This window comes from Zonotrichia albicollis, chromosome 3 (assembly GCF_047830755.1).
Source record: "Zonotrichia albicollis isolate bZonAlb1 chromosome 3, bZonAlb1.hap1, whole genome shotgun sequence".
NCBI classification, from domain to species: Eukaryota; Metazoa; Chordata; class Aves; order Passeriformes; family Passerellidae; genus Zonotrichia; species Zonotrichia albicollis.
Window position 1 is genome coordinate 83,044,812 of NC_133821.1, and position 22,120 is coordinate 83,066,931.

The 22,120-nt window shown below is 41.7% G+C and overlaps 1 protein-coding gene across 4 annotated transcripts in view; it reads right to left on the reverse strand.

Moving 5' to 3' along the window:
* Positions 1-14,184, reverse strand: part of KLHL29 (kelch like family member 29) — a 388,622-nt gene extending 374,438 nt beyond the window's left edge. Inside the window, exon 1 of one of the 4 annotated variants that reach the window (XM_074538031.1) lies at positions 13,889-14,184. The gene's annotated coding sequence lies outside the window, so the exon portion shown is untranslated. The remainder of the gene's footprint in view (positions 1-13,888) is intronic. The other 3 variants (XM_014265655.3, XM_005485101.4, XM_074538033.1) reach the window with 3 other exon arrangements.
* Positions 14,185-22,120: the final 7,936 nt, after the last annotated feature.

The window sequence follows — 22,120 nt, forward strand, 5'->3', positions numbered from 1 at the left end:
TCTTCCAGAAGTGCCTTAAATCAGTGTTTGACATCAGACTGAAAAAAGCAGCATAGTAAGCAAAAGGTGACAAGTCGTTCTTTTTAATATAAAAGGCTTCTGCTGAGGCACATTAAAATACTAATTCAAATGCAGAATAATCAGCATCTTTATACGATTTCAGTCTGGTATTGGCTAAATCTGTCAAAAAACCACTACTGGCTATGTAGCCCTACGAACAGAACAAATAACTCAAGAACTTTGCCACAGACCTACGTGCCTCAATGAAAATATGTTGAGGTTACATATGCCTTTGAACATAACTTGGAAGCAAAGGAATTGTTTCTGATACAATAACAATAGTGCTAACAAGTCAGCACCAAGATACAAACAGCAGTCAGGTCAAATCCTTAAGTCACTCTGTAGGAAACCTAGATATGAGCTTGTTTTGGCTCAGAGTTACACTGAGACCTCACATGGTCCTTCCTAATGAAATGAGAAGAAGCAGTAGCATCTACTCCCAACATAACAGCAGGGAAACCAGATTGCAAGGTTCTTTTGCTAATAGGAGTTGCTATCATGTTGTGGGAGCTCTGCACTGTTGCAATAATTGCAGATTTAACAGGCTTTTTCATCTTTCCTACCTTCAGATTCTCTCTCCTTCAGAACAGCTTAGTGCTGCCATCTACTTTTGTTTTTTTTCACCCGAACAGATTTGGGGTTTTTTATGCTAGCAAAGTTCTTAGCAGAGTAACTCACCCACTACGACAACATTCCCTCACTTAAGTCTTTACAGCTGGGTCCCCACGTTTATATGTGGTCCAGCTCATCACCACAGGCAAAATTAAAACCCAAAGAAACAAAGTATATATTCACATCCAAAGTCCTTTTATCACTAATTTACACTCGAGCCCTCAATTCTCTCAAGTCTTAACCACAAGATATCTTTTACAACCCTTGGAGATATTAAGCTACTAAATTCAGTGATGACAAGGTGGCAAAGACATAGGTCTTTATCAAATCATCCGGACAGTTCTAGAAAGCAAATTTGTCTAGCCAAAAATGTAATTCAAAGTTTTAGTCCTAGAGAATTAATAAAATTCTTTTATGGTCATTAATTTGCACAGACACTAACTGCTGGAAAAAAAAAAATATTTCCTGGCTGAAGGATATATCATCTGAAAAAAGAGGCTGAAAAACATTGAGGTAGTTTAGTAGGAGGCTGCCTGCTGCTGATGAAGCACAGCTAGTCTTGATTAATCCTTCACCTCACTTTTTCATTGCAATCACCTTAAGGTCTGAGCAATTGTTTCCACACAGCCCCGCAGACACCGTTTGGTTGAGGGTCTTCACCCCGTTTTGCATAGCAAAGTATTCACACCAGAGCCCCATGAAACCCTTGGGATCAGGGGGAGCCAGAGCACCTCGTGCCTCCCCACTAGCAGCACATGGAACAGAGCATCCATCCCTACTGCAGGCACTGCCCAGAGGTTGTGCTCCAAAGAACTACGCTCCTGCCTTGCATCTGGGCCTCCTTCATCCCAAACAAGATCACTGTGGATAAGGGCCACATTCTCAAAGATCACAAAGTCTCCAAATCTCCAATGAAATCATTCAGAGCACATCCCAGACAGACACAGAGAATGCCCTGCAAAGAGAAAGGCTTTTACCACTGCTCTGCCTGCATGTCCCAGCACATGCAGGCTGTTCAGAGCCCTGCCTGGGTTTGCAGCTTGGTCTCAGATGACCCCAGGCCTCTGCTGAGACTGCAAACAAGTCACAGGGGCTCTGCTGGGGAGAATCTATTTATCCATAGGGAATTGAAGGGAATTAATCACATTTTATGTGCTGTATCAGGCCCACGAAGGTCGCACATCTGAACTAGGGCAGCCCAACCTTCAGCACAGATGTCAGCTTCATGAGGAAACACCCTGAAAACTGGCCAGAAAAGGTATTTTCAGGAGCAGATTTCTTTTTTCCCTTCCTGCAGAGCTTTATTTCATAATGGAAAACAGATGAGTAAAAAAGCAAAAACCAAAATCAAAACACAGTTTTTAGAATAAAAATTCATTTCCTAGCTGTCATCCTTGTATTTCGCATATCATGCCTTAGCATTAACTGCTGCCAAACACAAGATGTCAGGTCCATCTGGCAGATGTACACTTCCCCAGCTGCCAAGTGCTTCCTTTAGATCCAGGGGCTTCGCTATGAACTATATTCACAAATTTCAGCCTCCTAAATGAGTAGGGCTCCTGAACAGCAGCCTCTGCTTCCGAGTGCCCTGGAGAGGGGGAGCAAGGCTACACTGCAATCATCCCAAGCATCTGCTGCACTTGTGTGGAGGGGAGGGCAGAGTCCTGGTAACCAATGGCTACACCAGCTGTGGGAGAGCTTTAAGGAATTCCTTTCTCCCCCAGATTATCCCTAAGTAAAATTAGAAAGTATTTAGAAAGCAGAGGGGAAACCCAACCATTCAAGCCTACATCATTACTTATTTACATATAAATACAGCCAGGAAATAAGCATATGTATTTATATATAAACAAAAAAGCTATCTGTACAATGTTTCATACATTGCTTTCCCATCCAATATTTACTACTTTATTCATGACTTAAGGAAAAAAACTTTTTCCCCAAGAAACTGGTGATAAAATGCCCTCTGGTGGGCGTGACTGTGGACCTCTACATCAACAACCACCTCCGAAATACTTTGGAGCCTTCAATATATTCCTGGGATTACTATTTTTAATGGAGTGAGACAAAGCACATACTTGCCTTCCAGAAGAAACAGATACAGCCCTGACTAACAAGCCTGTCTTACTGCTCACTAGCTCTGGATTAGAATAATCTCAAAATTTTTTTAAATCCTGTTAAAATAGAAATCATAACATTATGTAACATTTCATTTTACCTCTCTAGGATATATTTTCATCTTAAAAATTAAGTAATTAAGAGAAACAGAAAAGTTCTCATTTGCCTCAGCATAACAGAATCTTTGTCAACTGAACTGGAGAAAGGAGGGATGGAAAAGAACAGCATTTTCAGAGCTTATGAATCATTTTTGTGCTGTTAAAGTACCAGGCACAACCAGGGAGGCAGCTCTAACTGTACAGGCAAAAAAATAACAGCCCTTGTTCCAGAAGAGTTTATTGCCTCAACAGAAAAATCAAAGACTGAAAAAAAAAAACCTCAAATATAAACTGAAGTTAACATGATGTGCTTTATTCTTCAGATGCTCAATAATTGTGGGTGGTGCTTTCATTAATCTGAAACAAGATAAATCTAAAAAAAGAGAGCCGAAGGTTTAAGAGGAAGTGACAGAAGAGATAATGCAGCAACTTGGGAGCAGAGTGCACGTACAGCTACTCTGAGAATATTTATATAGATTTATGTAAAGCAGGCTGCTTTGGCAAACCAGCCACACTGGAAGAGGAGAGAGCTACCAAGCAGATGGGACTGCACAAACCTGACCCCAAAGCAGCCAAAAAAAGCTGCAGTTACACACAGAACTCAAGATGACCCCACATAGTTTCTAGGGATACTTTTTCTGTGTGTGTGTGCAACAGCAAAGCTTCAGAGTGGCAGCTAAATAAAAAGCCACAGAAGAACACTGAGGTCACGTGAAGGAAAATGGAAGAACTCCACTGCTTTCCAGATTTCCCTGGAAGGTCTTTGTGCTTCCATTTCATACAGAATATGGCACTTTCTTGGTTCCTCAGGATGGTTAGGTATTTGCTTCCAGATTCCACAGTACAACTTGCAGTTAACTGTTGCTTTATGGCAAAAATATTTGCAACTTTCCTCCATACGTAGAATGTAAAGCATTTCTGTCTTTTTATAGATGTTTCTGGGCAACAAAACTTTGCTCATGAAGTTGCTCCGGGGTTTAAAGAAATTGTATGATTTAATATTCATGCCCTCAGAAAAAAACCCCCAAAACCTATCAAAACCCACTCATTTTTTTGACACGTGCCTTTATCCAAGTCCTGCATCCCTGCTCTGTACAGAGCTCCTTCCCTCTCTGGTGGCAGACAGGTCAGATACCAATGCTTAGAACCTGCTCTGGGCCTGGCGAAGATCAGAAACTTTTCGTGTAAAATTCTTCTTGGCCAACAGCCCACACAGAGATTCAGAGTTACATTTACCATTTTTTCTGAAGACAAGAGTTTTGCAGAGCAATGCTGTCACTTGGTGTTCTCCTGTATGAGCTGTCAGATAATCATTCTTGTAAGCATCTCTAAACATTATGTTGACTGCAGTTACAGCGAAACATATTCGTTTCATTAGATAGTGCAAGCCAAGATTAAACAGTCTATTTGGGCATGTAATAATTATGCACACGACACCCAAGCATTAATCCTAAATTTCTGCCTGAAATTAAAAGTAATATTAGCTAGGTAAAATGAGCACTGACATTTCTTGGATCTTGTCCTGGTGGTTAATCTTGAGGTTTTATAATCTTTCAATTTTCTAATCAAGATGGCCCAAGGCTGAACAGTTCTGACTGTTGTTAAATTTGCAATCTCTTTTACATAAAAATAAGGGTTTCATGCTTTGTTTGATAGAGTAAAACTATCCACTTAAGCCAACCCTTAAGTGGCTATAGTCAAATGCAAGAGATGACTGGTCTACTGATAGCCATGAACTGATAGATTCTAATTTCACGAGATAATATTTTGACAGGAAAAGACTTCTACTAAGTCATGTGTGATGCCATTTTAGTAAATATCTTGAGGAAGTCTGAGCCTGTTCATGTTTTCCTAAAGCTGAATAACTGCCTGATAAACAGTGCAGCCTAAAAATGGGAAGGCAATGGTTAACAAGGACTTCCAGCAGGAGTCTAATCAGACCCCTGGCCTCCCCAGATGATGCCCTGGTTAACCATCACCTCCAGCAGGAGATGCCTGGGCTCAAGCTGCACCTGCACTTCCATCATAAATTAGTGTTTAAGCCCCTCAACCTGACCCAACTGGGTGCCATTCTTCATCTCCAGCCCACGCTCCCTCAACTCTGCCATCAGAGCACTGCAGCTGTATGCAGTTCTTTGAATAAAGATGCCAGCATGGCACAAAGGTTGGGGTTTTTGTTTTACTTGTATTATTCTTGAAATACAATACTTCAGTAACTTAGCTGCTGCAACAACAATATTTGTCTAAGAATAGTTTTTAGAAGGCTTGAAGGATGCTGCTGTGAACTGTTCAAGTGTGATATTGAAACAGTGAATTTAAGGAAAACTTGCTTCAATTTCTTTTTTAGCAAGAACATACCCTATACACACACAAATGGGCTTTCAAAATTTCTCTCTCAGACAGAGGAAAACCAAACCAAAATAAAGAGTATTAGGGCAATCATAACTCTCCCTTCATCTCTGGCTGCAGATCTGTATCCAAGTACCACTTCTAAAGTCAATCTCACAAGTTAGGGACTGCAGGCAAGCCTTATTATTTCCTTAATTCCTACACCATTTTTAGGCTCTTTTTTTACCTTCTCCAAGTAACACAACTTCTCATTACCTTTTAGTTCTCAGAGAGATGAGGCTGTAATGTTGCAAAACTCAAACTATCCAGAAGTTTAATCATAAAACTATACACTTTTCTTTCAAAAAGGAAAAAACATACCAGGAAGGAAGCTTTATTTCAAAGATTCAATAAACTTAAAGAATTGGTAGAACATTTATCTAATGTTTTCAGGATACCAAATATAACATTATTTGACTGCATGGACCTAGGCCAAGAACAAATTTGGCCCATTTTATTTAATACAGAACTGAGGGGAAAGAAGAATGGGTACTGAAGCAGCTGGACCATACACATCAGAAACTAGCAAATACTTCCTTCCCCCTCTCTTCCATTTGCTGTCATCTACTGAGATTTGCAGACTTTTTCTTCAACCTCAAGACCTTCACAGTTGAATTTCACAAGTGATTTGTTCCTCAGGGTAGAGAAGCACAGTGCAACATCAGATACATATTGGAATATGTCAGCTCCACAGGTGTTAACTAGATCGGGATTTGGTCCACAGTTCAGCAGCTCCTGTGACAATTCACACATGAAGATCAACTGAGAGGTTCCCCAGGAGGTCCCACGCAGCCACAACCCACACTCTTATGTGCTACAGGCAGCTTTTAATCACATCTCATTACATTTGTTTGCAGTCTTAAGGCTCAGACCTCCGAAAGCAAGCGGGAGGTTTTTACTTTCAGTCTCATACAAAGACCATAAGGCATAAAATGTTGGCACAGACAGCCAAAACCTCACGAATTCTGAATTTGAGAATGGGCATTCAATCCAGCCTGCAGAAAATCTAGACTAGCATCAATGTAGAAGAGATAAGAGTTAACTCACCAAAGATCAAACCCAACTTTCATTTACGCCTATGCAACATTGATTTCTGTTAACTACATGTGTGTAACCGGGGGCAACATTTGATCTGAAGCCTAGTACCTTGATGCCCAGCTATTGTAAAACAGAAGCAAAAAGGTAACTGCAAACATTTGACTGATGTTGCCTGCAAGCAGGGCATTGCAGACAGCTCTACTAGCAATTCATATTGACAAAATTAAGATGGGGCATGGCAAACCTCACTACAAGCAGTAATTGCACAAATATTTGGAGTGTTCTTAAAAAAAAAAAGGAGAATATGACACTGGGGAAAGGCAACACAAAGCCACAGACCAAGAAATAAGCTACTACATGCAAATACATGCAAGCTTCTCCCAAGTTAATTCTCCTCTTAATGGAATATTGATTGGTATGCTCAATGTTTAGAAATGTGAAACAGTGTGGGGGTGAGAAAGAAGGGAAGACAGAGCAGTGACTTTTGTTTAAATGATACATACTTTCCTCATATGATCAGCCAAAAATAGCATAATAAAGAGGGCAGCGCAGCACATTTAACATTTTGCCTTGCATTTTATTAGCAAGTCTGTCAGAGATGACCTGGGAGTGTTAGTCACACAATTTTTGTGCCCTTCTACAGGAAGAAGGCACAGCATTTTTCATAACCTCTCATCACACAATATCCTCACTGTTTCTGGTATTTCTCTACTCTGAGTAGGATGGATTGCAAAGTGTCTGTGGTAGTAGAGAGGCTTTTCAGATGAAATCTATTGAGCTGTCTGCACAACTGGGGAGAAACCCACTGTCTGGGGGGGGGGGGGGGAAGCAGGGCAGTCCACTGTCATGAGGAACACCTGGCTAAGCTTCGCTGCATCTACCCCTATCCACAACTGAGAAGAGAGGATGAGAAAGAAACAAGACACATCTTTCAAGTAGATATTTATATGATCCAGTTATTAAATAAACCCCTTAAAATATAACCAGTATTTCATAATCAAGCACTCACTTACTCCAACCTTCCAGAAATTCCTCCCTACTCCAGTAAATTTTACTGCCAGTAAAATTTTAGGAAAAGTGTTTCTTCTATTATTTTCCTTCTTTCATTCATGGAGTCTTCAAAGATATCCCTTATAACCTCCAACTAGTCTTTTTAAAAAGCCACTCAATAAGAGGGCAAAAGTAAAAGAGCCTCAACCACAAGAACCATCCTCCAACGCCATCAGAGTTCCTGGCCCTCACAATCCAAGCAAAAACTTCATGCCAAAGAGCTCTACTGAGCCACCCCATATTAAGGATACACTTAAGAATATAGGCACTGCCAAGGAGCCATTTTACTGTGTATAGGTCAATACAGCTGAAATAGTTTATACATTTCACATACATGTATATTTTTGTGCTCTACTGCTTGTATTAGAACATAAGAAACTTCATACAGAATGAGCAGCTTCTCTGCCACTGCTCTTCCAAACTTTAAGAAGAGTTAATGAATAAGCTTAAAAAGATATTGCTTAACTTCATTCTGCAGCATTTCATATAGTTTCAAAAGTATTTTCCAGACATTTATATACCCAACAACATTTTGTAACATGAAGTGTTCCAATTTGGCATTGTTCCACCCTTGGCAGGCAAGAGACAATAAAAAAATCAAGAAAAAGTGAAAAATGAAGTTTGTGAAGTATACAATATGTTAGGAATCATTTAATGAATTCAGGTGCTCAACAAGCTACAAATCAACCGAACTCCGCAATACATATAGATTTCAAAGCACAGGTAAACACAGCTGCATCCACTTCAAAGTTATTCCATGTCATGTGATTACTGTAATGAACTTCCTGAACTCTTTCACCTCTCCTTTTGATCTGGGGTTTACCTGTGGCTGGAAAAACTAACTGCAGTTAAATTCTTCTCCCTCTAATTAAGGGAGAAAGCATGTTTAAGCCTCAGACTGAGAAAATAAACCTTCCTCTGAGTGGCTGTAGCATGCTGCGATCTGCAAATCCACCAGCATTGCTTTTGCAGACCAAAAACAAAATCCTGCAACAAGGTCTGACAAAGCAGATCTTAGAGCAGAATTATCCAATTTAAATATTAATTACTCATCAGCATGGACTTTAAGAAGTGTCTGAAGCAAAAGGCCTTAAATCACACCTTAAACCCAGGATTTCTGAAGTCTGCCCTGTCATGCAGATCTGGGTTTTGGGGTGGAGGTTTTTGGGTTTGTCTGGGGGGGGCTTTAAAATAAAAAACAGGACTGGAGATTGATAATGAGTCTCTCTCCAAGATTCAAATATGAAGAGACATATGAATAGAGTCCAGCTCAACAAATTAGCCTCTTCTGAATTTGAGTCCTACTACCAAACATGGTTATTGTCTCAGATACCGCCATATCAACTTGAAGGAGTCTTCACAGTATCTCTCAACTACTCTGAGAGTCCAAGAAACACTCCTGCCACGGCATACTTAACAGCTTTTAGTTAACAGCAATGTTGCAAAGGAATTTTATCAGTGGCAGATTTTCTTGCAAACTGTAGCACTAAACGAGTTCCATTGCACACCTTGAGATATAATCTGCTTCCCAATCAAACTGTGTACTACCTGTACTTATGGAGAGCTCTAAAATTGGAGACCAACCCAGAAAAAACCAAACTTGAACAGAAATCCCAGCTCACCATTACCCATCACATAGCATATTGTAATGAATGGCAGGGAATTAAAAACACAAATCACAGAGCGCTACAAAAGGAACACTGAGTTCATTTTAAAATAAGTCTTTGTCTATATTTCAGCAGACTCATTCACAGAATCAGTATTATTATTGCAAGCCAGTACTATACCTGAAATTTAAGACCACCAAAAAAAACTGTTTTTCTGATGTTAATACCAATTACGGCCAAAATCCAAGTTGTGAATATCTGAAAACCCAAACCTAAGCATCACACATTTAAAAAAAAAAAAAAAAAAGGCAGGCAGCACATAAAAATTAGACAAAACGGTCCCATGTTCCACATATCCTAATCCACAACATAAAATTATTTATGGAAGAGTGTGACTAGGAATTCAGTTACTGTCATTTATCAGATGGTCAGGACAGCACAGAGGTAACTGGCTGCATAACAACAGCACTGGGAAGGTTTCTGGGCACCGCTGGCACCAGTTCTGGTTTCACTGTACCAGGTACACGATGCATATTCACACCCTGGGACACACCGGTGATTTGCAAAAACCTGACAAAGGCGTTCCCATAGGAGATTTCTAATCTATTTCCTTTTAATGTCTTTATAGCTGAGGAGGAGTTCTTTGTACTTCTGGTAACAAAGGAAACACAGAAGTGACAGAAGCATGTCAAAGCTGTTTATGTTTCATACAGCCTCACACTCGGATTTGCTGTTGGCAGTTTACTTCTTGGGAAGAGCATCTTAAGCCTCCATGTAGGAGCTCCACCTTCCTGCAAGTAACTTTATGGAAGAGTTAACTGCACAGAGGGATATTGAAATTCTCCACACTGAGTGAGCCAACATAAAACAAGAGAAATTATTTTAAAAATATGACAAAGGGTTAATGCAGTAATTCGGTTACCTGCAGGTATATTCAACAATATCTAATTTGTATGTTTATGGGCTTTAGGATATAGGTTTCACACTGTCTTTCTTCTGCCGAGAGGTGAGTACATTAAGAAAGTGATTAGATACACAAATCACAGAACCTAATGATACTATGCCATATTTAAAATTACTGAATCAGCAAACTGTGCAAAATGGAAGATTTGGAAGGAAACATGAAAAAGCAGAAGGACCAAGTAAGTCACTAACCCGTGCTGAGATTTTTAGCTAGCTGGAATCTCGACTGCGGCACAAAGAATTAGTGATCTGAAGGTGATGCAGACTTCAGTGCTGCACTATAAAGCTGAGGCTCTGCAAGCAGAGCAGCTTTGGGATCAGGCCCTCACCTGTGTGGGCTCCCTGGGACCATGGCCTACAGCAGCAAATCCAAGTCATACATGGAGTTTAGTGGGCAAGTCATTACAAGAACTCAAGTAAGACCATGCTCAACCTAAAGAAGGGATGATAGAAAAACTCAACAAAAACAATAAAGAGAGACCAAAGCTTCGAAGTGCAGCAGAAAACTCCAAATGAGTTTTAAGATAAAAAAAATATTGCACAATAGGGGTATGATGCAAGTTACAAGGGTTGAATAAGGTGGGGCAGCCAGGAATGCCTCTCTCCATTCACAGATCATGGGATACTTTTCCCACCCTAACGCTGTGTATGAGTTTTCACACAAAGACAAGAATGGAAGGAAAAAATTAATTATTTTGGCCCTTTATTTATTTTTTTTTCTGTGCTTCAGAAGAACTGGGTCCATCAGGTATCGGAACTAAATTAAAAGGTCAGGAAAACAAGTAGGCATGGACAAGACTGAATTGCAGATGAGCACGGCGAAGGAGAGACACGCACTGGGATAGGCGCCAACAACTGCAAACACTCACGGTCCGATCCTGGTGGCTGCCAGCGCAGCCCAAAGCTGAGCAGCTCCCAGGGGCAGCACGGAGCGCTACCTGGCACAGGAGGATGCATGGGAGCAGAGCAGCATCGCCGCAGAGACTATCACACAAACCTGGGCATAATGAATTCTGCTCCCAAACAGGCACTGAAAGTGATAGCACCAGACACGGCGCTCAGCAAACCCAAAAATCACATCTAATTCCTAGATCCGTGCCTCCCTCTCCTTTCATTGAGAAGATTTCCAGTCAACATACACACTATACACTTTTTATTATTGTTTGAAGAAGAGCAGCAACGCCAGCAGCATGCTAATTTAGAAACCAAGACAAAACAGAGCTCGTTACTTTCTTCCCTCAAGATTTCTGCTTCAAAAAAACCAATGAACAAGGGTTTGTTCCTGCACACCACCACTTTTTGTTTCGTTTCAGCAAGACTTTGACAAAATCTAATTCACTGTGCCATGTATTTAATATATTGGGTATCTGAAGTATGACCATCACTCAATAGAAACGTAATTAAAAAGTGACAAAACTAGATCCCCCCTCCCCAGCATGCAGATGAAAACCAGTAACCCTGCCTCTATTTGTAACCATGACAACTATAGAATATTTTATTTCCGTAATATAATTCACACTGAACATTTGCTCATAGGTTTTGTTGTTAAGGGAAAGGTTGACACACTGTGCACACATTTCATAAGCTACTGGAGACAACAAATGCAGGAAAGTCAGGCAGTTTGAGACCAAGAGCCCAGCTTGTATTTCAGAGTTCATTTAACACCCTTCACTGTATGCAAAATGAACACGAACAGAAATTCATCCAAATTACGTGTTACAGGTCATTATTTGCAAGACAAGGACTTGGTATGACAGGATGTTTTTCCACTTTTAAACAAATCACAGTGATACCCTCATTTTTTCAGAGTTAGTTATTCAAACACCAAATATTAATTTTCAATTAAAATACCTTAGGCATTATTAGGAAATAGCAACTTGGATGTTATGGGGGAAAAAACAGCTATGCAAACCGAGGAAATGAAAAGCACAGTTTACAAATGCAGGCGAAGTCTCATTCTGGTAGGGTCACTAAATTATTTGCATAGCTCCAATATTTCATCCTAAACTGAAGTCAACTTCTAGAAATACACACAATAAGAACAGGTTATAAGAATAAACAAACAAAAAGCCACAATCCTGAACATTACTCAGAGAAGATTAAACAACCTCCCGAGCATAACTAAAGTTTGACGCAGATAAATCAGAGTAAAATATTGCTGTACTTGATTTTTCTCCACATGGGCAAAAAAAAAAAAAAACTATTAGCAGTTTAAGCTGGAATACAACAATAAGAGACACTCTGTTGCTTTGGTTTGGAGGCAAACAATAATAAAAAAAGAATAAAGCTTATGGAACACTACCCTTTTTCTCACACAGATGCTATCTTTCAAGGAGGATTTAAAGTTTCAGCAGATTGCTAATTATAAAAAACAATAATACTGTTATCTGCAGTCACCTTAAAGCTACAGTAGTTTGGGTTTTTGGAAGTACCCCAAAAGAAGAGCCTGATAAATGTGTTTAAATCGGTGCAAGAGATTCACACGTGCCTATACACACACACTGCTCAGTTGTTTTCAAGATCACCAGGAAAAAGAAAGTTTCTTCATTTATCGGAAATATGCTCTATATAATCTTCCATTTAAACAATAATAAGCCTGCAGTAAACATGCATGGCTTTTTCCTTCATTGATGGAAAAGTGATTAAATCCCCCTTAATCTAGTTACCAGAATGCTGTGGTTTTTTCTATGCAGTTTTCATATACAGTAACAAAAGATAAGCAGCCAACTACATGACCAGGGCTCCATCATTTTTGGTTGTGGTGGGGAGATAAATCTGTCTCCGGCGTTCGAGGGAAATTTTCAGTTTAATAAATGAAACCAGGGGAGGAAAAATAAAATAATCTTGGAGACGATGAGCACACACTGTTTATGAAGTGTACGACAAACACCACCATCCATCTCCACAAGTCCCTTCCTCCAGACCTTCCTCCACCCTCCGGGAAGGCACAGAGACATGAACTCAAAAACCCGGGGATCACAGACCTGCATCCTCACACGACAAGGACAGCTCGCCACGTCCACTCAATGTCAAAACAGAAAGTAGCTTTTCCCTCCTAGCCTAAGCCAGACCTTCGGAAAACCGGCACCCAAGGGATGCACCTCTGTGCTCCGAACGGCACCAGGCAGCACTCGGCTTCGGAGATAAGTTACAGGAAAACAACCCTCAGAAAAAGAAAAAAAAATAAAAAAGAAAAGAGAAGGAAAAAAAAAAATAAAAAAGCAAGCATCAATGGAAAAGCACAGCAGCAGCCAAACAAACCTCACACCGGCGAGGACATGTCATCGGCATGGGAATCGTACGAATTGCTTTAATATGCATATACACACAAATATACATATATATATTTTGGCAACATTGTGCTGAAAAGTTCCTCGTACGCATCACCCGTGGGGATGTGGAGAAGCAGAAGGGGGATCGGGAATGCATGCCAGGCGCAGGGAGAGGACGGGGCTGGCCGAGGCGTTTGGGAAGCAGGCAGGGAGGGAAGCAGGCTGCCGGCGGGGTGCGCGCCGATCCGCGCCAGGCACTTCCGCGGCGGCTCCGGGAGCGGGCCCGGGGATGGGATGGAGGCTCCACCGGGACAGCCGCCCCCGGAGGAACGGGGGTCTGCGGGGACACCGCCGCCCCCGGGACCGAGGAGGGTGGGGGGGAGGAATTGCGCGGTCGCCGCCGCTCCCCGAGCGAGCGCCTGAAGTTGTGGGTGCGCGGCGGGGGCGGAAACCCCCACGCCAAGATGAAAAAAACCCGGAAGAAACCCCAAACCACCACAGCAACATTCTGAGGGCCCGCTGGCCCCTGCACGGCACCCCCCAGGCAGCGGGAGGCACGCAGGAAGTTTTTAATGCGGGCAGCGAGCGCAGGCGCAGGGCAGCCCCAGCCCCGCGATGCCCGGCGCGGCGGGCGGGCGGCGGCGGGGGCTCGGCGAGCGCAGGGCACCGCCGCGCCGCTTACCTCCCTCCGCGGGGGCGCAGGCGGCCGCGTCCTCAGGCGGCGGGAGGATGCGCGGCGGCGGGAGGCGGCAGCGGCGGTTTGTGCATCGCAGCCTCCGCCGCTAACGCAGAGCCCCGCGCGGCTGCGGGCGCCGGGAGCCGCGCTGGAGGCCGGGCAGGGAGGCGCGGCGCGGCGGCGGAGGCTGCTGCCGAGCCGCGACCATGCTCCTGTCTGGCCGCCTTCCCCTCACCTACTGCCCGCTTTAGCCAGAGAGGGAGGTGGCCTGGGCGCCGGGGCGAGGGGCGGGCCGGGCCAATCACCGCGGCGGCGGGAGGCGGCGGAGCCCGGCCCGGCCCGCCCCGTCCGCCGCGCCGCCCCCGCGGGAGGGAGGGAGGCAGGGAGGGAGGACGGAGCGAGCCCCGGCCCCGCCGCCGCCCCGTGGGGCCGCCCCGCCGCGCTCCCGCCGCGCTCCCGCCGCGCTCCCGCCGTGTTCCCCGGGCCGGGCGCAGGTGCGGGCGGCGCCGGGGCCCCGAGAGCTGCCCTCGGCCCGCGGCGGGGACGTGTGAGGGGACAGCGCGATCCAAAGGTCACCGCGCTGCCGCTGCCTGCGGGAAAGTAGCGAGACTTGGAAAGAAATATTGCCCCGCTTTATGAAATCACCGCTCCCCCAGGTCCTGGTCCCGGGCCTCTCCAAGTCCACAGGAGTGTTGGAATACGTTGATAGCATTCTTACCCAACAACGCGGGTTGTTTTGGTTTTTAATATCCATCGCGTTCGGAGTCACTAGAGATTTTCCGCGTGGAAATCTGCATCTGTCTCTCTCTTCTGTATAATCTTGTATCTGCGTGTGCTGCTTTGTAGGGATCTCTCTGATGTGCACACAAGCTGCATATGCTGTAGTTTTAAACATAGAACACTTTGTCTTTTATATTTCCTGTAAGCATAAAAATAAGCTTAATCAAATTGTTTTCTCCTTACTTTGCTGGTTTAAAAAAATGCATTTATGCTCTAACGTGTTAGAAGTAAGGCAGTTGTGCCAAATGCCAGCAAAGGGAAGGGAGGGAAGCACACAACCCAGAGAAATGGGCAAATCTATGTTTTTATTGGAAAAGGGACACATGCTGCCCAGTGCCTGGAGGAAGCAGGGTGCAGCACTAACAGAGCAATCTCATTTTCTCTCTTCCCAGCCTCGTAAACAAATGAAAATTATTGCAGTGGACTAAAACAGTTCTAAACCCTACCGTCATCATTAATATTAGAATGCTTTTAGCTGAATATGGCCTCACACTGGAAAAGGCAGGCTTCATACATTTTTGTCTTTCACATATCGTGGACTAACATTGAAACCTCCAGTCCTGTACATCACAGTGGAGTGTGAGGGTCAGAAGTTCAGAACAGTTTAAAGCTGAATTATTTAGCGCGTGCACATACGACACACTCTTCTGATTTCCACACTGTTATTTCCCCCCCTCGATTTTCTCCCTTTCAAACAGGAGAGCCCTGCCCAGTGCTATTTGCCCTGGTGGAGCATTATTTGCCCAGCATGTATGGTTGGCCCAGGATCTGACGAAGCCGATGAGAAAAAGTCTCAATGGGACTGTTGACCTAACAAGTAGCATGTCAGTCTCCTGGTGGCATTTGAATGTTCTCGCAGCGAATGCTTCGAGACAGGAGAGAGCATAAAGCAGGGATTCTTTGGAATCCTTAATTAGACACAGTGATTTTGGAGTACTGGCTTCTGCTGCTATCCTCCAGTGCCTAGTACTTTGTTTTGTGACATTGAGGTTAAGGATACCAACCAGCCCTGTTTATTTTTAATAAAATCTTACAATTATATGAGACAGTTCTAGGTTTTATTTATTTTTAGCATAAGTGCTTCCATCTTATCTGCCTCACAGGTTTATAGTAAGGATTTAGCTAATATTTAGACAGCACTTTTAAGCTATGAAGCTCTATATGTCTATTATACTGACCATTTTCTGCATTTTCAGTTTAGAAAGGTACTTCCATACTCTCGCTTCTGGAAGATGGAGTTCAAATCTTGACTTTAGTTTTCCCATCAAATTTTGTCAAATACCTGATTTACAAATGCTGACATTGGGTCAGATTCTGCATTCAGTTACAGGTAATGAATTTCAGAGAATTTCTTGATCCTCAGTGACTTTGCTCTAAATCTAAACCAGTTCGACTCAGAATTAGCATCACAATTCCATATTCATGAAGAATAAGCATTTGATTACATTGAATATAGCATTATACTTTAATTTTCTTGCTCCAATTTTATTTTAGTGACTTCAGTAATTTAAGAAGTAACTGCTTCATTTTTTCTTTAAATTCCTTTTTTCTTCTCTGCTCTGATTCTGAGATAAAAGCTGGCAGGTTTTGTAGAGAAGGTCAGGGGGCTGAAAAGTTTGGGGGCATCCTGCTCCTGACGAAGTGAAGAAACAGTCTGCAAGTTTTTTAAAAATTAAGATGAATACCTGGATCTGGAGAAATTCCCCATGCTTGGCACGCTATTCCTGGCACTGGAAAAGACCCACTGCTGCTCCCATCCTTTCTCAGCACTCGGGAAATCCTGTCCCTACTCTTACGTAGTTTGAGTTTTAAGGGATGAAAACCTCTGTCCACAGAATAACACTGAAAATAAGAATTCTTCCAATGCTAATGAAACAAAATACCTTTTTCCAGAAACACAGATATTCTTGGGTGAGGGGTATATTTGGATGGGGCTGTGTTTTTTTTTTTTTAATAGAATCTGTTAAAGGGTTGTGCTTGACAGGTTGAGGATTATTTGAAAGAATCCCAATTTTGGATTAGGTAGCTGATAGCCTGCAAGACTTTGGTGGCTGGTAAAGCTTGCTCCTCTGAAAGAAGAGATTTCCTCTTTTAGCAATAGATCATTATGTTACAAGGCGTGTATTAGAATGAGAATAATACAACTTCCCCTGTCTTTGCTGATCATATCAAAACTAATGGCATCTTGAATTGTCAGAGCATCAAGTCCATCTTCTGATAAAATATTGGAAGACACACAGATCTATTCATCTTATTGGAGATTTCATTTTAGTCTGAAAAATATTTGATGGCAATGCTATTAGATTAGCTGTAGGCATGTATCACAGGGACCAGCACAGTAGTTGAGTACTAGGATTTTGCAAAGGGGTTCCTACAAATATTTCCTACTTTGTGGTAAAACCTATCCCCTAGGTTTGAACATGCTTAAGGGAGTGAAATTATTATTTATTTTAAGGGGCTCAAAATATAATTCTTTAGAGTGCTACTAAATTATTTTTATGCAAGTTAAGCCATTTCAAAGGCAATGGAATTTCATCTCCGAAAGCATTGCCTGAGATTTTTTTAAGGCATAACCAAAGAGCAGTATCTGCTACCCAGACCTTAACTGGAAGGTTTCACTTCTGCTTTCAGCTAATGAAGATCCCCTTAATTACAGGTTTACAACATAGATTCTAATGTCAACGCATCAATTTTCTGCTGTCTGAAAATGCTAATAGATCTGGTAGAATATCTAGAAAGTACAGTAGGAGATATTTTGTATATTCACAGGGTTTAGGGGTTCTGATAAAGTCAGTGGAGATTTGAAAGATATCTTAGGGGTTTTTTCAAACATCTATTTTTATTTATTTGAAGTGTAAAGACTCTTTGCTTCTGCTTTAGCATTCATATATACATATCTGTTACAATTATCCTTAGCATTTAACAGAAAGATAATGCCCAAAGGAAGCAGGAAACGACATTTCAAGTAATTTTTATCTGTGCAGCTTGAGTTAATTGCCAAAATATGAATTTAAGATGGATTAAAACTACTAACCTGTGGAATTTATTGAAAAACAGATTTGACTTCAGTGGGCACACCATGTTAAATGAAATACCTCCTTCTCTGAGCAAATCTTTTATCTTTGGCTGAGCAACTAAAGCTGCTCTTAGGGGTGGGAAGGCAGAGGTGGCAGGTACAATGTCCTGTCACCACGAGCTGCTTAGAAAAGAATTCTGTCCTTCATACATCCAAAACCATGCCCACATCCATGTCATTTACAGGGTAGTCATCAAGGCAGGCAACTATTGTGAAAAGAATCAACCTTCAGACAGGAAGAGGAGTGTCAGATCATCACTGTTTGGTTGATAACCTATTGAGGGAAATTATTGTACCAAGAGATGAGGGAGATATGGGATCATCCCCCTAAGAGCTGACTGTATTCCTGTATTTTTTTTTTTTTTTTTGCAAGGGGATTATATTCTAACTCCTCTACTTTACATATCCCTGATTTCCCTGGGCATTTAGCTCTTTAACCTGACCACAAACTGTTTGCAGACACACTCTGCCTGTCTCTGCAGGCAGAGGTTATGAAGTCATTTGCTTGGAATTGGTGAAATAAAGATTTGTGTGATTTTGGGTGTATGAGCCAAAACGTCCTTGTCCCTGACTTGTCAAGGGAATGAGAAGAGTCTGATCCTCTAAGAGCAAGCAGTATATTGAGTTGATTTCTCTTAGCCATGACAGAACCATTTGCTAAAACTTCCCCCAGAAGACAGAAGTGGGTTCTGCTGGAGTTGTGATTGTGATTTCTGATGGGCAGTAATAAAAAAGTAAGATCTATTTCACTATACTGGCAGAGTCTAGAGCACTGTCTTGAATTATTTGAAAATCTCTAATCATTAGGGATAGCAGAGAAGTCAGGTTTTTGTTGGACTTCTTGAAAGTTTATGAAGGTTCTGTTTAAAAACTTTATTTCCAGTCACCTCTAGTCCCACTCAGTCACATGGAAAGGCATTTTCATTGCCATTGAAGTCACTGCATCAGCTGCTTGAGTTTTATCAGAGTAACTCCACTACACTGGTTTATGAGGGAGGATGTGGGAGGAATTGGACTTTCAAGGTGATTTTAGAGGGAGTTGTGTTGTTTGATTTGTTTGTCTAAAACAGTAACAATATGTTTCCACCTATTCCTCATAATTATACAGGGAGAACTAAAATATGTGCCATTTTGAACTGAATGTCTGTATTAAATTGGTTTGACTTCTATTTTTCTACCATCTGTGGCATAACTAGAACAGAGAGTGAGAACAAAAAAATATAAATGACTCAGTCACATTTCCTTTAGGAGAGGCATCATGCCCCCCATTCTTGTCAATTCCAGCTCAGAATATTCTGTGATTCTGGTAATTTTAATTGTAAATAATTCATTGCAGCTTTGAATGAAGCAGTGGTATGACACTGTGGACACAGAGATGTTGTTGTTCTATCATTTAATAGAAGGACGAAAATATATGCTATAATATTTTTGTTCAGCATATACACATAATTTTTCTGTATATTTAGATGGCCTCCCAAACAATCTCACCAAAATGCTGAGATGTAATTCAGCTTAATTAAATACTGATTTTTCCCTGCAAATGTTAAGTACCTCATAAACCTGACTGTGCAAAGAACCAGAAGCAGGTTCACAGAGAGGAAAATGAGACAAGTAGGTGCTGCTGATGCCTCTCAGAAGACTTAGTGGCCACCTGCATTAGTTGCCACTGATAATATAGAAAATCATATCCAGGCTCTGGAGTGAGATGGAAACAGTGCTACTCTCCACAGCCTTTGTTTTCCCTCTATGCAGAATGACCAGAGAAGGTCCCTTCAGACCCATAGAAAATTGATAGGGGAAGGTTGAGGATATGTTGGGCTTTCCTGGGGATGGAACTGAGGTACAGCCAGGTTTGCCAGCATGCCTTGGAACCTGGAGGCACTAAAGGTGTCACATACCTATAGAGACCTATTTTAGAAGGCCTGATTTACCCCAAAGTTTACATATGAGTTAGGTGTTTGAGGCGAACAGATTGTCCCTTCAGTACCTTACAGAAATTAGGTGAGTTCATCCCCACCCTGGAAGGGAGTGGCATCATTGCTCTGATTATAAAAAGAAATTTTCCTTCTTTAATGTCTTGTAAAAGTCAGTTTAAAATTACAATGATGCTTCTGGTTTTTATTTGGTTAATGCTTTTCACAGATTCTGAACATTATATAAAACTCTTTTTTAATGGATTCCTTTAGGAATCAAGTTTTGAGCAAAGGCCAAGTGTTTCTATCACTTATCAAAGAAATTATACAGAATCACGTTTACACATAGCACAGGTTAATGGTGAACAAATGGAAGAATAAGTAATAAAGGGACAAATTATTATTGCTGAGTGACCTGAAGTGCTTAATCATAGAATCATAAAATGGTTTATATTGGAAGAGGCCTTAAAGATGATCTAGTTCCAGTTCTCCTGCCATGGGCTGGTAACCTTCCATTAGATCAGGCTGTGCAAAGCCCCATCCCTGGCCTTGAATAGTTCCAGAGATGGGGCAGCCACAGCTTCTTTGGGCAGCCTGTGCCAGTGCATCACCACCCTCACAGTAAAGAATACCTTTCAATATCTAATTTGAACTTACCCTGTTTCAGTTTATGAAGAAGTCAAAATAAAATGAAAAAATTCTGAACCTTAGGTTCAGAAGGCAAGGCAGTATAGTAAAGCATGAAGACAAGAGGCTGTGCGGGGTAGGAGCTCTTTTTGGAAAACAAGGACTATGATAAAGATTTGGGATTCTTTTTGAATAAGCACCTCAAAATGGAATCTCACTGTAATTCTGCTGCTAAAAGGACAATGCAATCCTGAGATGTAAAAAGGAGTAATATCGAGCAGATAAGAGGATTTGATGTTGCTCACATGCACAACATGGTAAGGCTGCTGTTAGGAACTGTGTCCAGTTTTGGTGTTTGCAGTCCAAAAGCAATGTGGAAATAGTAAGGGAAGTTCAAAGGAAAGGTATGAAAAAGGATTCAGAAAAGAAGCATGACAACACAAGGCATAAGCAGCTCAACTTATTTAGCTCATCAGGGAAGCAGCTGAGAAGTGACTTGGTCACTGCAGGTAGATACTGACCCATGGAAAAGATACCCAAGAGCGAGGAGCCTCTTTATCTACCTGACAAAGGCATTACAGGACCCAGTGTTTGCCAACTTAAGTCAGACAAATCCACTCTTAAAAGAAGAAATGTTTTCCTAGCCTGCAGAGCCCTAAATAATAACACTGTTTGCCCTGTAAAAGCTGTCACAGGTAGTGATGTTTAAGAGGATGTTAAATAAGTATATTTAAATACTTCCTTTCATATGCCTTGTGGAAAAATCTGTACATCTTCTGTGCATGTGTGAGTGGGAGCCCTGTCAGGATGTTGGTGGCAGTTCCTTGTCTCTCACTCTGAGAACCTGTTATTCCTCCTATTCCTCAGTCCCTTGTGAGGCTCTGGGCACCAGCATTGCCAGGGTTGCTCTCACCATCCTTGTAACACCAACAGTTTCAAAATAGAATAATTATTGGCAAATAATCGCTGTCTCAGTTTTTTGCTTTAGTGAGGTCTTGCAGACTGTCAGGAAGGATTTATTTTTTCTCTTGGATGAAACTGGCCACATATTATCTTGGTTATTTGGGATTGTTTCATTTTTCTGCATTCATCTGGAGCATCAGAGATGCCTTGGATGGCTTTTTACCACTGTTCTGCACTGGTGCAGACCCACCCTCCTCTCATCATAGATGCCTTTATTTTCCTTTCATATTTATGGTAAAATTAATTCCAGTAGTTAAACTGATTAAGTCTTTTGCCTCATGTCAGACTGGCAGGGGTCCTGAAGGTTACATGGTGTCTCCAGTGTGTAGCGCACACTGTTCATACTGGGATCACCTAGATGTTTCTCATTTTTTCTATTTGTGCTTTTGCAGAGGTCTTGAGATTGTTCACAGGTTCTTTTTGTTCCATACATAGATGTACTCTCCCAAGGACTAAACTGCTGTGTTTTAATTTAGGGGTTTAAAATAGGGAAAAACATTTTGCTTGGAGATATATAGAAAATCAGGCTTTCAGCTCTGTTTTTAAATGCTGAGAAACCTTCTATAAATGGTTTGTATAGTCAATAAGGATATGATTAACAATGTTGTGATGAACATTCTGCACAAAATTTTTGCATTCAGAGGCTTTTGTATCCTAAAAGAGTGATGTGATCATCTTTCTGCCTTCTTTCTTTGAACAGTCTATAGAATTTCCCCTGGTAATTCTTGCATGGAGCATAAATCTTACAGATGAGCTAATGAGAACATTTACAAACAAACAAATGCAAACACTCAAATCTTGCTTCTCTTATAGTATTTTCTGGAGACTCTATTGCATTCCTGTCTCAGTTATTTGGAGTAATAATTAGCCAGGTTGATT